Genomic DNA, 12,031 nt, shown 5'->3' with positions numbered 1-12,031 from the left:
AACAAAATTAGAGCCCTTTTCGTAATTTGATAGGCACCACCTTACCTAGGCACCACAAATAGGACTCTAAGATTAGCAAACCTTTACAGCTCAAAAACAGGACAACTTCATTAGGAGTTTATTTTGATTGAACTGTTTCAAAATAGAAGGAATAGTATCAGTGGCAGCTTCAGAATTTCTACTTAAGAGGGGATTAGGAGAGCCAATGTAATTGGAAGTGAATTGAAGAGGATTTGTTTTGATGAACAGCATACACACTGTATTTTGATTTGGTATTCATATGGAGTAATAGAGATGGAAAATAAAGAACCCTCCACAAACATCCTTATGCTGCCACTTAATAATATAGGTTTCTCCCACTAATGTGAAGTAGAGTGCTCCTATGAAACCTTTCTTAAACTGAAATGGTCTAAAAAAACAACTCCATTAATTTATATTGAAACATTTTTAAGCATCCCCAGGCCCCCAAAAATAATATATCAAATAACACATAAAATCTAAAATAGCACTTACATGTTGTAAATCAGGAATGATATGATCAATGAACAGGAGGCATACAAAGCTCCTGGGGAAGGAGATAGACAGAGCCATGTTCACTGCCCGGGATGCTCATGGCATCTGTAATGGCTGCTGAAAACAAACAGAACAAAAATTTTAAAAAATCCTCTTGGATTTCTTTTACTTAGGAAAATAGTTAATAATGGACATCTTTTTTAAAGGGAAAGTGATTCAATGCAAACATGAAAAAAATGTATTCTTAGACCTGTAAAAACAGAATTTCTTTTTAGAAACTTATGAATGTTCTCCATATATTGATTTACAGTGAAGAAAGTAAAATGTTTTCATTAAGAATTCATCTGGTGCACTGAAAAGTAGTAAGCTAACTAGTCCTTGGTTTTATTCAGATACTAAAAATTTCATTTCTATGTTAAAACTTGTGCTCTGACTCTCTAATATTAATAGAGGAAATAATCATAACAGTAAAAGATTCCTATATTGTAGAAAATAAATACATACTTTCTTAGAACCAACAGTCTTCCTTATGTTATAGCGGCTAACATTCAAAAGCAAAGGAAACACACTTTTTATGAAAGCTGTCAGTATTTTGAGAAAAATGCAATTTGAGGCCTTTTTTTTTTTTTTTTCTTTTTTGCAAACTGTTTGTTTAGCTTGGTTACTTATAGGAAAGGCCACAAAGTAAACACATTCAGTATTGTAAATAAATGAAACTGTGAAGTGAATTTATTTAAAAATTAATTATAATAATAAAGATTGGCCTGTGAACTTAATACTGGAGGCAGATGAATGTGATATAATTATTAGCTAGCTATAACAGTGTGGTACTCCAGTATAAGTGACTAGTTCTGGTTTAATAATCCTAAAAAGGAAACATACATAAACCAAATGTTTAATTGCAAATATTGAACATCAAAGGTACTTTTTTTTTTATTCTGACAGTTAAACTACTTTTAACACAGTCTGGAAATTGGCTTACAGACTTTTCTTATAGCCAAAGACATGAGAACAGAGATTCTGGCCATGTGGCTGCCTCAAGTTGTAGCCGCTGGCATAGATGATTTAAAAGGTTCTGTAAAAAAAAAAGTCAAGAATTTTTTTTAGTCTATGATTATAAGTGAGTGTGGTTTGGAACAGTTTAAATGGGGAGAGACCTATATTCTTAGAAACCTTGACTTTTTTTTACTTTCTAGTTCTTTCCAGCTGGCGAGAGGCTCTGCTTTTCTCCAAATCAGGTGCCTGTCTAGATGAAAGCCAGAATTTTAAGAATTAAACAGAAATAATACTTGTTATTTTGTATTTTCAAATGTCAAATCTCCACTGAAAGGCAAGGGCAATTTAAGCCAAAAACATGTATAAGTTGACTTCAAATTGTTAGGCGAAGTTAAAGGAATAGATACGTTGTTGTAAATCATAAGGCAGAAGTGCCACATCCTACCCAAGTCACACATGGTTTTCTTTAATAGAGAAGTCACTTCAATTATGCAGAGTGTATTTCCCTGTAGCTATTCACATCCAGTTAGTGTTCAACAGCTTGCAAAAGTGCGAGTCTTTGGAAGCTTAAATATATGCACATGTTCATAAAACTGACACACTTATTAGCAGTAATTGCAGACCAAAGGAAGCTTTGCATTTTCTTTCTTCAAAAACAACAACAAAAGGAACTTTATGAATAGCAGTTGAAATGTTTTTGTATTGGTTTTTTTTTTAAATCAAATCTACATTGATCAAATATTACAGGCAGCTCCTTCACATTCAAATTATCTAAATTCCTATTCTGCATTTTATTTGATCTTGAGCAATTATTTAACCTCTGTTTGTCTTATTTCTTAATCTGTAAAACTGAGAAATAATGATACATAATTTATGGAGTAGCAGATAATTAAGTCAGCTTTTTAGTAGAGATGTAGCCATATCATACTCAGGACCATATTTATTGTATAGTTGACACACAATAAAGGTACTTGATAAAGATTAACTATTATTATTATCATCACAGTTGGTCCTTATAATGATCCTGTCAATATGTAAACTTATTGAAACCTAAAGAAGGCTCAATACTATAATGCTGTTACTTTCTCAAGTTCATTCAGAGATTCTAAGTAGTGGAGCAGGTAAACTAGTATATAAGTCAGGTCTTTCTGAGGTCTCTGAGTTGCCAGATCTTAACTTCTTTGGGATTGTTAAATTACATTCGGTACAAATATATTGAGAATCTGGCTTGTGGAGTCCTGTGTAAGATCTAGGCAATCAAAGAAGAAGAAGATAGGATCCAACTCTTAAGAGGTCATCTTTTTGACAGATAGTCATGTGTGAGAATCAATCAAATAAAATACCTTAAGAGCCTTACAGAAACAGAATAAGAATAAAGGTGCTGCTTCAACGTGGGTGGACTCTTGACTGTGAGGATTGTGAGGATAGCCCAAAATATCTGGGAACTTGCAATTTCTCTGCCTGTTTTCATCATACACACATTGTACTATCATCCCCAATATAATATTAAATTCAAAATTATAAGCATCTATCCATTCCTCTTTTATGAGCAGTAGTGATGTTTCCTTTTCCTTTAACATATTATTTATGAAGGTATAACACTGGTTGATAATATTGTATTTAGCTCAGAAGGATATTCACAGGATCCTGCCTTGTCAGGTGTGTGCTAACATACCATATTCACCACTGAGGCACCCATAATCCTTCTCCACCATAGTCTATTGGACTCCCAAACCCTTGTTCTTTTTTTATACCTGTCCTTTCCCCTTCTGATAGTCTCAATTTTGCAATCATATTTCTAGGGTTTACATTTGGTTTGGTTTTGACTGACCCTTTGTTTTATTGCTGTATATTGTAAATACATCAAGCAATATTTGTCTTTCTCCTTTTGACTTATTTTGCTTAGCATTATCCCCTCCAGTTCAATTTTAAACATCTGCAAATGCTCTTAGAACACCCTGTTGATTTTTAGTGAAAGGTATTTTGTTTTTGACATATTTGATACTACAACATATCATGTACAAAATGGAATGTGACTACTGCAAAGAGTTGAACTTTGGCTTTAAAACAGCAGAAATGATCATTTTTTTTCTCAAAAAAAAATCACTATTATTCATGATCCCCTTTTGTTTAAGTTTTTTAATCTTTTACTTATTTATTATCTCACAAAGTTTTTATCAATAGCCCACAGGATGGTTTTCAATGAGATTTATTAGTCAAGGGTGAAGCAAATGCAAAGCAGAAATAACTTTGCTCTAAGCCCCAGGAAAAAACCCTACTCAACTTGATGAAGCAAAGTTCATCTGTAAAATCTTAAAATTAAAAATGAGATTTTGGTAGTTTTATATATCAGAACAAATTTAGAAATGTTCCAAGGATACTAGAGACCAATCTAGTAAATGCCTAAGTAATATTGTTTTGATAATGATAGAACTTCTTTGAGGTTTAGACATTTTGTGTTTCTTACTACTACTTTATTTTTTTTTTTTTTATAGTTTTTTTTTTTTTTTTTTTTATAGAGGCATGTTTTGTTTATTTATTTATTTATTTATTTGTTTTGTTTGTTTATACATGCACTGGGTACAGTCAGAAGCGCGGGAGGGTGAGAGAATTCACCAGAGCCAGAGCGGGGAGCAGAGCAGGCAGAAGGACCGAAGTACACTGCTGAGGGGAGCAGCGGGCGGCAGGAGAGGTCTGCGCGCCTTGTGGGACCCTCCTCAGGTGGCCGGGGAGCAGCTGGGGATCGAACTGGCGCCGCAGAGGCCGCGGGCAGCTTCGCAACCCAGCGCTCAACCGCTGCGCCACTGGGGAGGCCCCCTTACTACTACTTTATTCTAAAAATGCTCTGGCACATTTCATTTTCATTTTATATTGTGAAAAATATGAAGCATACAGAATAAGAATAATAATCATAACAAATATCAGCATATCATATTCATTACTTAATTAAAAATTCTTTAACCTTTTTATAGTTTATTTACTAATATTTATGCATGCACATTTTTCTGAACTATTTGATGGTTACATACTGATGATATTTACCTATGTATATAAGTCAATATGCATTTCCTAAATAAGACTTATTCTTACATAATCACAATATCAATATTCTACCTAAAAAATGATAGTATTTCCCCAATACCATAGCATACAACCCATATATAAATTTCCCCAAACAGCTGCCATTTAATTTTTCATAGCTGTTTTATTTTTGGCTACAAATAAAAAAAATCCCATATTGTATTTTATTGTCTTTTTTATTTTAAAATTTAAATTAAACCCATACAATTTTATTTTTTAAATACATACATTTTAAAAGACAGTAAGTCTATTTCTTTTAGAATTTCCCAGATATTGGATATTTCTAATTGTTTCTGATGGTGTCATTTAACACTTTCCTCATGCTTTTTATTAACTATAAACTAGATACCCGTTCTAAAGACCTGGTAAGATTCAAATGGGCACCTCTCCTGTCCACCTGTCACTATGCAGGTGCCTCTCTTTCACTTTCTCCTTTTCCTAATAAACTTGTCCTTCCAAAATGTAAAAAAAAAAAAAAAAAAAGAAATATTTCTGATAAAAATGTGACACAAGTAATGTTATTTATTAAAGATTCATCTCATTAATTGACACATAGCATCAGGTTGTCCCAAATAAATTAGTGCTAATTTGCTTCTCCTTTTTGCGATAACAGATTATATCACTTTTTGCGATAACAGATTATATCACTCTCTTATAAAGGTTATGTTTTCCTCCTTTTGTAATTAGCAAGAAATCTATAAGAAATCTTTAGACACTTTAAAAATGTCTGTTATCCAGTAATTTTTCACTCACCTTTTTTCCCCTCATCCACTAAATCTTCAGTTTAATAAAAAAAAAAAAAATTCTACTTATTCTTCCTATTTTAGCTTATGATGCCTAAAAAATGATCTGATTATCAACAGGAGATGAATTATGATTTTTGATTAAAAGACAGCATATACACTTAATTCTGCTTCTTTATTTAATCATTTTGGATAACAAAGTGTGGTACTATTGGTGGCAAATAACATTTAATGTTTTTCTCTCATGTTTTTATTTAACATTATAATGGAGACATGTATTTTTATTTATTGAATATTTTCAAATCTTATCAAGTAATGATTCATTTTGATGTTTCAATTATGGTAATAATTTATAAGGAAGAATATGCTATAGTAATAGAAAAAATATCTCTCGAAAATACTTTGAGTTGCTGCCCCGGAACATGTAATAAATTTAACATATAATATTTTGGTCTCTAAAAATATCTGAATCATCGCCCCAAGTGTATTCTTGTTATACATAAACTGAGAAGAACTGGATATTATTCAAAAATTGAGTATATGCAAATATTCAGCTAGAAATTAAATAATCAGATATTGTTTGACTTACTCTATAACTAGGTAATGACTATCATATCATCTTCCTCAAATATTTAATAAACCTTCACTTAGGAACTGACTTTTTCTGTTACCTAAATAGGTGCATTTATGTTACTAATATTTTTCTAATTTTTCTTATACCCATGTCAGTTAAAAACACAGCATTTACATTTTTGCTGTTATCTACATTGCATTATACTTCCATGTCCTAAGCAGCAGTATTTATTAGAAAGACTGTAAATTAGACACTTGACAACACAAATATTGTTGAATTAAAAAGGTTTAAAATAATATACAATTTATTTTTTCTAACCTATAGAGCTCAAGAAAGGTTGGGCTGCTTCTTCCATTAACAATTGCATATAAGTGAACATTGTGGGATCATATTTATAAAGATAAAATCTCTGCAAAAATCACAATAGACGGTAAACTCAGAATGTATTAATAGTCAATATCTGCAAAAAGCATTAATTCAATCATTTCAGAAGTGGCCATCTTGCTCAGCTTGCATACGGTGCATGGCTAGGTCTAGCTTGATAAGTTTTACAGAATATTTAGACAGTTGAAGAAGATAACTTTAAGAAGGCATACTTGCTAAGGAAGATACTTACAGTAGATACTTTTGCTAAAAAATACGAAACATTGAGGTATCATATGACGGTGGAAAATTAAGCCCAATATTCAGAATATAATAACCAGCACTTCAGCTTATGGAAAATATAGGGTAGTCACTGTTATTATTAGGTATAATGAAATTTAATGACAAGCATCAATGTAGAGTAGAATGTACTGACAGGTGTTCTAAAACTTGGGTGCATTCCTACAGATAGGCACACAATTGACACAATGGAAATATGCTTTATGGTAATATGCAAAAAGTTATTTGAATTAATTAAGTATGACTCCATTTCATCAAAGAATGTTAAAAGCTTAATAGACACATTGGGTTACATGGAGAAGGGCTCTGGCAAGCTAGTAATGGATATAAGTATAGAAACAAAAATGGAATCTAGTTAATGAAACTAGATTATAAGGCAGGGGACTAGGTGTGAGGTATAGAATGAACATACTCCAAATAGAAAAAAAAAAATTAAGTTAGTCTAGCTTTGAAAAATGACTTGTGTAATCTGAATATTGAACTTAAATCCTTTAATTCTATACAATCCAAGATCAAGTTTGATGGGGTCTGAAGTATGATGACATAATCATAGGAACGATGGAGAGAACTCATGTAGCGGTCAAGAAGAGGGTCAGACTTGATGAACTGAAGACCAAATAAATTTCTGATGCTCTGAATTTACAGCTACTTATTGGTTCTAATTTTAAAAATAAACAAATGCAATAGAAAAATGAAATTTATATGGTCCTTGGAATTTCTATATTAAAATATGTACATTTGACATCCAATTATATTTAGATAACTATAGCATTTTATAAGTAGAGTATCTGCCATCTCACACCTGTGGAAATAGCCCATTTTGAAAAGACTAGAGACAATGTGTTGGCAAGGGTGTGGAGATAATAGGAAACCTTGAAAACTGTGCGTGGAAGAATAGACTACTCCAGACCCTATAGAAAATGGTATGGGGCCTTCTCAAAATATTAAAAATGGATCTACCATATAATCTAGTAATTCTACTTCTAGGAACTATCCAAAGATTGCAAAAATACTAAATTCAAGAGCTACTGGCACTCCTAAGTTCATTGCAGTACTATGAACAATAGCCAAGTTATGGAAACACCCTAATTGTCCAAGAACAGATGATTGGGTTAAGATGTGGTGTGTGTACATATACACCATTGAATACTACTCATCTACTAAAAAAGAAAAAGAAAAAGAAAAAAAAAAGATGAAACCTTACAATTTGCTAAATGAAATAATTTAGAAAGAGAGATACAAATATGGAATGATGGAATTATTTCAATCATGGGTGGACTACAGAGAAATGAGCAAAAGAATAGACAAAACAAATCCTAGAAATCTAATTGAAGAAATGAAACTAACAGAGAAGAGGGGAAAGCAAAGTGTGGAGGGGTTCCAACTGGCTATGATGGAGGACTTTGGGTGCCTTAGTAGTGAGTTGGTGTGGTGACAATATCTAAAGAGGTGTGAACCTCTCCATCTGAATCATGTATGATGTTGTATGCCAACATTCCCTCCATAAGTAATAATACAATTTTTAAAAAGTAGAGTATCCAAGTGTGTTTTCAATACACATTTCAAATTTTGATAAGTTGTTCTAGTCACATTAACTGAGATATTTAGTGTATATTTGTATATTTACTAAATAAAACCTATATATTAACATTTCCTTTACTCATGCATTTACTCTGACAGCGTATAAATATACCCTTTGCTCTTTTGTCTTATGAACATATGTTGATTTTCCTTAATATTTATTCCAATATGAGAATTAAAGTTTTGTTATTTTTGGTATAATAGTTGCATGCTTTTTAAAGGGATATTATGACCAGCTAATGATTCCATCAACTTCATATTTAAGCCCAGATAATTGGACACTGTTTTACTATTTAAACTTTCAATATATGAAAGCTTAACAACAAGAAACGCAGGAACCCTTCAAAACTTGAATAAAGCAGGCATTATTACTTAATGTGGTACATTAAGCACATGATTATGTATATCAGCTTAACACCATCATTTAATATCACATTGTTTTAATTAGTTTAACTAAATCTTGTTCATTGAAAAATGTTATGACAGATTGCCTGGTGACAGTTCATTTTTCCTGATTATACTTTTAATAATACTTTATTGATTACATGGAATACAGTTACATCTCTGTGATAACAAATCCCATGACAAGAAATTCTTCATAAATGTATTGAAAATATTGCCTTTGTTAGCGCTTTTTAGACACAATTCTGAAGTTATATTTTGGAAGAACTGTAATTGGAAAATCAATAATAAGAATTGTATCCATACTCAGTGACAAAAAAGAAATAGAAAAAGTTAAATTTAGGGGTAGTTACAATGCCTACCAAAATTTCAAGTTATCAAATATCTCTTTTTTACCATACCCCTCCTCAAATATCCCTTTTTATAGTTTACTTTAGTACTTTGAAACATATTTTAATTCTGGATTTAGAAAAGTATTGGAGCCTGTAGAGTGAGTGTGTCCTGAAAACTAGCTAAATTCCTTGGCCAGATTTAGTCTTCTTGATGACCTGAGCTCGATTTCTCAAAGAAATCGTTATTACAATGATAAAATGATATTTATAAGAGAATGGAAAAAAGATAGGAATTTTATTCATTATATTAATATAGTTAAATATGAATTACAATTTTGTTATGTATGAATTCACTTGTCCTAATATGATATGAATGCATTACTGTGTTTGGAGGTTCCATTCTCCCATATTCCATGTCTTTTCTGTATTATATTTCTGTTTTTTTCAATTTTGAGATATCTCTGTTTTTTTGTTTGTTTTTTTTAGAATTTTTTTTAAGATTTATTTATTTATTTATACAAGCACTGGGTACAGTCAGAAGCGCAGGAGGGTGAGAGAATTCACCAGAGCCAGAGCGGGGAACAGAACAGGCAGGCTGAGGAAATACACTGCTGAGGGGAGCAGCGGGCACGGCAGGAGAGGTCTGTGGTGCCATGTGGAACCCTCCCCAGTGGCCAGGGATGGAATCGGTGCTGCAGAGGCTGCAGGCAGCTTCGCAGCCCAGCGCTCAACTGCTGCGCAACCAGGGGAGGCCCTTGAGACATCTCTGTTTTAAAAGTATGTTTATATTCTAAGCTAAGTAGCTAAATTATGTAATAGAAATACAATTTTCATTTTTGATCCACTGACACTAATATTTATGAATCTCATTTTTTAAAGTTATTTCATACCAGATAAGAATGGCTGTATCTTTGAAAATATGGTCTTTCAACTCTTTATGTTGGGTCCCAACAATCTATATGGGCCATGGTCAAAACATATGTGGATTCCTAAAATATCAAACAAATTCATTCCAACTCATTTTAATTACTAAGTGTAAATTTCATAATTTCAATTTCTAGTAGATAATTATGTCATAAAGAACATCTTATGTTCACAATCTGCTATCTTATCCTTAAAAAAAATCATTCCTTGACCTACAATTTCATACTATTTTGTCCTCTTTATGGGGAAAACTGTCTATATGTACAGTCTCCTAATTTCTCTTGCCCAGTTTTATTTTACTTTAGCTGAGATTCTGTGCCACCATTGCAAAGATATTTCCATTCTCAAAGTCACATTAATATGAGATCCATTTAGCCTGATCCAAAATTGGTTCTTCATTCTCACTAACAACATTTAATTAAAATAACTATTCTTTCTAAAACAGTCTCCCTGATCCCCACATCTTCAACTGTTTCAGCTCCTCAGTGCTAGTTTCTCATCTGCCTAACAAAAGTGGTCAGTGTAACCCAAGTCTCAACCTCTGCTATCTTTTCTTTTCTAAATACTCTTATCTCCTTAGAAAATCTCATCAATCCCCATGTTTCTAAAGACGATCTCTATCCTGGGGCTTGTCTAGATATCCAATTTAAATAGCACACTGACAAACTTGATTATTCAGTTGGCATCCAAAGGACACTTCAAGTGTAACTTCTCCAAAAGCAAACATTTGTCCTCTTGACTGATTCTCTTGACTTTTCCACCTATTAGTAAACCACAGTATCATTATTCCACTTGTTTGGGACAACAACCCAGAGACAAATCATTATTTATCATCATTCTCTCAAATGCCAAGTTTAATCTATCTGTGAAAGCTATAATGCCTTCATTCATTATACATCACAAATTAGTTTCTATGTACCGTTCCACTGAAAAAGTGCAAAAACCTAATAAATGGAGTGTTTGCTTCCAATTAACCTAATAGTTTTCAGTTGAATTTGAAACCAATTGTATACAATCATATTCCATAAAGTCCACTGTATTAACTCCTTTGCATAGTCTGTGATTACTTTTCATCTTATTCAATGTAAACCATAAAACTGATCATCCTTATTGATAGGGACCATTCTCATGGATGTGAGGTGGTATCTCTCTGTGATTTTGATTTGCATTTTCTGATAATGAAATAAGAATTTATTCATGTACCTACTTGCCATCCGTATGTCTTCTTTGGAGAAGTGTCTATTTAGATATTATGCCCATTTTTTGATTAGTCATTTGTTTTCTTCTTGTAGGGTTGTATGAGTTATTTGTAAATATTGGATATTAGCTCCATGTTGATGTATGATGTACAAATATTTTCTCCCATCTTGTAGCGTTTCTTTTTGTTTTAATGATAGTTTCCTTTTCTGTGCAGAAGCATTTTAGTTTGATGTAGTCCCATTTGTTTATTTTTTCTTTAATTTCTTTGCCATTGAAGTTGAGTCCCTAATAATCCCTGAAGCCAGTATTTCTAAGTGCTTTGCATTTTTATTCTGTGTATTTTATGGTTTATGACCTTGCATACACATTTTTAATTCATTTTGAGTGATTTTTGTGCATAGTGTAAGATGATTGCCTAGTTTCATTCTTTTTCTTGTGGCTATCCAGTTTTCCCAATACCATTCATTAAAGAGACTTTCTCCAATGTATATTCTTGACACCTTTGCAGTGAACAAACTGTCCATATCAGTGTAGGTTTATTTCTGGACTCTCAATACACTACTCCATTGAGCTGTGCCTGTTTTTTTCTGGTACCATACTGTTTTGATTAATATAGCTTTATAGTAGAGCTTGATGTATAAGATGATTTCATTCTTCCTTTTTTATATCAGGATCATTTTGGCTATTGGGGGACTAGTGGTTCCACATAAATCTCAGTAATATTTGCTCCACTTTTTTAAAGATTTTCATAGGAACTTTGGTATGTATTACATTGAATTTGCATATTGCTGTGAGTATGATGACCACTATAACAGTGTTTATTCTTCCAATGTATGAGCAAGGAATATCTTTCAATTTCTTTCTGTATTCTTCTGTTTCTTTTAATATTTTTTACAGTTTTATTGTAAAAGTCTTTCACCTCTTTTGTTAGGTATATTCCTAGTCATTTTATTATTTTACATGCAATTATAAATGGATTGTTTTCTTGTGGACCAGAAACAATGAGAGTTGTTGAGAAAACG

At 32.2% G+C, this 12,031-nt stretch overlaps 1 long non-coding RNA gene across 3 annotated transcripts in view; it reads right to left on the bottom strand.

Moving 5' to 3' along the window:
• The window catches only part of LOC119253389 (uncharacterized), a 264,080-nt gene that overhangs the window by 50,661 nt on the left and 201,388 nt on the right, over nucleotides 1–12,031 (bottom strand). For 2 of the 3 annotated variants that reach the window (XR_008553290.1, XR_008553291.1), the window contains exon 5: nucleotides 514–630. This is a non-coding gene — a long non-coding RNA (uncharacterized LOC119253389). The remainder of the gene's footprint in view (nucleotides 1–513; nucleotides 631–12,031) is intronic. The other variant, XR_008553292.1, reaches the window with a different exon arrangement.

The sequence above is a fragment of the Talpa occidentalis genome, unplaced genomic scaffold (genome assembly GCF_014898055.3).
Source record: "Talpa occidentalis isolate TD23 unplaced genomic scaffold, MPIMG_talOcc4v2.1 talOcc4.2, whole genome shotgun sequence".
NCBI classification, from domain to species: Eukaryota; Metazoa; Chordata; class Mammalia; order Eulipotyphla; family Talpidae; genus Talpa; species Talpa occidentalis.
The sequence above is the reverse complement of the archived record's forward strand: the minus strand, read 5'-3'. Positions and strand labels throughout refer to the sequence as shown.